This window comes from Galeopterus variegatus, unplaced genomic scaffold, assembly GCF_000696425.1.
Source record: "Galeopterus variegatus unplaced genomic scaffold, G_variegatus-3.0.2 Scaffold320, whole genome shotgun sequence".
In the NCBI taxonomy this organism is placed as follows: Eukaryota; Metazoa; Chordata; class Mammalia; order Dermoptera; family Cynocephalidae; genus Galeopterus; species Galeopterus variegatus.
Genome location: NW_007726431.1, coordinates 610,346 through 614,391, shown reverse-complemented (window position 1 = coordinate 614,391; position 4,046 = coordinate 610,346).

Here is a 4,046-nt window from a genome sequence, read left to right as displayed (position 1 = left end):
TCAGTTGTAGTTTTTATTTCTTTGAATGAAATCTTCAGTTCCAGGATTTCTGATTTTTTTTTATTGTTTGTATCTCTTTGTTGAATTTCTCATACATGTCCTTGAATTTCCTTTTGACTTCATTGTGACTTCCATCTTTTTTTTTAACCATCATTTTGAGTTTCCTTAGTATTGCCATTTGGTAATCCTCTTCAGGCAATTTATTAATTTCCTGTTGTTTGGGGTCTGGTAATGGTGAATTGTAGTCTTCTTTTAGAGGAGTCATGTTTCCCTGTTTTTTCATGCTTCTCATATCTCTGCATTGACATCTAGGCATCTGGCAATGTAGTCACCTCTTTTAGTTCTAGGAATAGCTTTTGAAGGGGGAGACTCTTTCCTGTAGGGCTATTCTATGATAATTGGGTTGGGCATTTTAAGATTGGATCTGGGTGAGTGCAGTACTGCAGGATTTTTGCAACTTCTTCAACTGTATTCAATTTTAGAGTTGTCTACAGGTGCCTTTATGATCTAGGCAGTGGGGCCTTCAGCAGGTTCTTGTTGAGGTGGGTTTCCTGTTGTGATGGGTGATCTGGTGTTGGTCAGTGAGTAGATGTATACTGTTGCAGCAAGTCCTAGAAGCTCTGTAAATGGCCACTGGCTCAGCTGTTGAGTTTGGAGCAAGCCTGTCTGTATGTTGCAGTACCCAGAAGCTCTCTAGAGCTACAAAGGGGTGTGGGGGGAAGAGGGACCACCATTGGGCTGGCTATCAGTAGGGGCACCTGTGGACTCAGCAGGACCAAGAGATATGCAGAGTGTGGTAACTTTTCTGCTCAGCAAGACTGCCTGCTCACCTGCAGTGGAGGGGGTGTTGCATGGGTTCAGATGCTGGGGTCTCAGTCTTTCTGTCTGTCTAGGCTCCAGGCATCCTGGTCTTGATCCCACCAGCACCTGTATGAGTGCAGTAGAATGCAGGCAGGGCCTTCAGATGAGGAGAGTCAGAATCACCGGGCCCAAGAAAGGGCACACCCCTTCCATGGTGAGCATGGCAGAATGCAGGCAGGTCCTCCAGACAAAGACTTGCTGGGTCCAGGGCAGGGTGCACTTCTGCCGCAGTGAGTGTGGCTACCACTTTGTAAAAGAACTATTAACCTATTAACCATCAGCTAGTAGGATATGATTTCCTGCTTTAAATAAAGTTACATATAATATCAGGCTGTTTGTAGTTCTTAACTTCTCAAACTTACACAGACCAAACACTTTCCAAAATAATAGTGAGTTTTTATATTTTGAAATACAATCTAGGTTTATGAAGTTGCTAGAATGGAATTTCTGAGACTACATAGAGTTTTTGCCTCTCTGTTGACCAAATGCTTCTAACAGTGCCTGATGCTTATACAGTAGTCCATAAAAATTTGTTGGATGAATAAATGATGATAAGAAAATATCAGCAATTTTAAATAGTTTAAAATTCCTTTTACTCCATTTTTTGTTCTTAATAGTCTAATAGTATAATTATGCACTAATCACTAGAGGTAGAGTTAGAAGAAAGACCTTAATATGGAGTCTGTCTCTCTGCATATGGATACAATCCAAGCCAGTTCCATTGGCATGCCCCGTGATTTGGGGTTCCACTAGGGAAGAAGAAGGCACCTCCCTAGGCAAAGAGGGAAGTTAAAGTTTCCATGTCTCACCATTCCATGCATAGCCTAGCACATATGCTGCCAGAGAAGAACAGGTAGAATTGTTCCAACAGCTTATGTGTACACATCAAAAATGGACAGTTGAAGGAGGAATAGCAATTTTGCCAATGGGTTCCAGAAGATGCAATGGCAACAAGAAATCAGAAGCATATCCTGCCCTGTTGTCTTGTGCTGCTCTTGGACCCTGGACCTATGACTACTAGGCTCTACCACTTATGGAGTCCACTGAGTAGTCTGACTCTTCTTGAGCATGGCCAGCATTTGATGAGAAGGATGCCACATCAAGAATGGCCAGGAATGGGCCTCCCAGGCAAATATAACCCATAGGTCTTTTAAAAATCCACATTTTAAACATATCTCTGCTACCTAACTCAGCTGCTAAATTGTAATCAGGTTGCATTAGTCAGCTTTGTATCTATGGCCGTACAACAATTATTTTAAGACAGTCTAATAATTTAAAAGAAAAAAAATAGTTTCATTACAGAGTGTCATTTGTTAAGAGGATGTAGGGCCCAAGGAGAACGTTGTCTTAGCGACCCTTCTACTAATTACCAGGGCAATTCCAGAGCAAAGCAGAACCTACTAGAACACTGTGGCCTAATCTCATATGAGCTCATGCCTAATGACAGGAGTAGAATCCAATGTCATGGTAAATCGACTCAGCTTTTCTATTTGACTCTATTTTCTCACTTCTGTTCTGCCATCCACCTTCCCTTCCCTTCTTTTTTTTTCAATCTTTTACTTTTGTTTTTCTGTGCAAACATTCTAAGTTTATATTTAGTATAAGGAACTGTTTCAAGATTTCCTTAGTACTATCTATGTTACATGAAAATAAAATCATCTTTCCTAAGGTTATGTTGCTGGTCAAAAATCTCACTCAACAGAATTCACTGTACTACCTGCACCTCAGTTATGTCTACCTGGATACTGGTGGCCACAAGGTAGAACCATAATGGGCATTATGGGACTATCATCAAAATAACAAGCTGGAAACCAATCATCAACCACCAGCAGGCTATGTTATGTAATGTGAAAAGTAACACAGGTAATCCTCTCAAGCTCTTTACAGTTCTAGCCTCCCAGCACACACAGACAATCAGCCCTTTCCCACCCCAAATTAGTGAGTTTTATTGTTATAAAATGAAATAGAAAATGGCATAGTAAATCCTATGACAGTTCGTTGCAATCTTCTGAAAGCTGTATGACAGCAGGAATGTCTGTAGTGCAGATGCTGAACCCAGCTCTGAGCCACACAAACATGCATTACATCTAAGAAGAACACACATGGGCCTTTTGGTGACATAGAAAAATAATATTTAAATGTTGCCATCTATTGTACTAGAATCAGGAATAATCATAGCTACAAGAATATTTCTATTGATTAATTTATTTTTTTTTTATTGTGTTCTACCTGTTTATTGGATGTTTACCAAAACACTGTAACAGATGTGGTGGTGGGTACAAAAAAATCACAATAACAGCTTCTGATACTTGTAGGGGGAGTAAAGCTATTTCTAAGGGGAGGTTTAAGAAGGCACCAGAAAAGACCTCCTGTTTCCAAAATATAAACCCCACAACTTGGTAATCCTCTATTAAAACCTCATTCATTTGAGCTGCAAAAGCATTTTCCATCGTTAAGAGTCTCCCAGTAAAAGACGAATACCCCATGGTAGGTGCTAAGCCATATCGTCTCGTGCTTTAGTTATTACTATGTACCTGGATTGATTGCCAAGCGTAAAACACTAAATGAGTTAGCAATTACTGTGAAGGCATTGGGGAAGGAGGGAGGGGACGAGGAGGAGATGGAAAGGCTTCAGAGATCAGTTTCATCTACCCACCCAGGCTCTTGAGTGTTCCACATGGCCAAGATGGTGTAACGTGGTCAGGCAGAGTGAGTGGGCTGTGGAATCACAGAAAGTAGTTCACACCCATGCCTGCCTGCCACATACTTAGCCACGAGACTTAGGCCAGTTACCTTGGCCCTCTGAGCCTAGTGTCCTCATCTGCAAAACAGAAATAATATTATCTACCTCTTAGTGTGAGGCTGATGATTAAATAAGATAATATATTTTATTTCACTTCCCTGGAATCACAGACATACATATACAGCAGCAGAAATGTTTAATAACTGCAATAGTGTGTATTTGCCCAAGCAGATGTCTCAGGCAATGAATGCTTTGGGAAATTATATTGTAATCGAATTTTCAGAGATGAAACTTCCTTAGAGATTATCTAGTGGCTTTCAAACTTTTTAAACCTCAAAATCCTTCCTTCAGGGCTGGCCCGGTGGCGCACTGCTACAGTGGGCCGCTTGGGAGCACGGTGGCGCTCCCGCCGAGGGTTCGGATCCCACATACAGACCGGTTC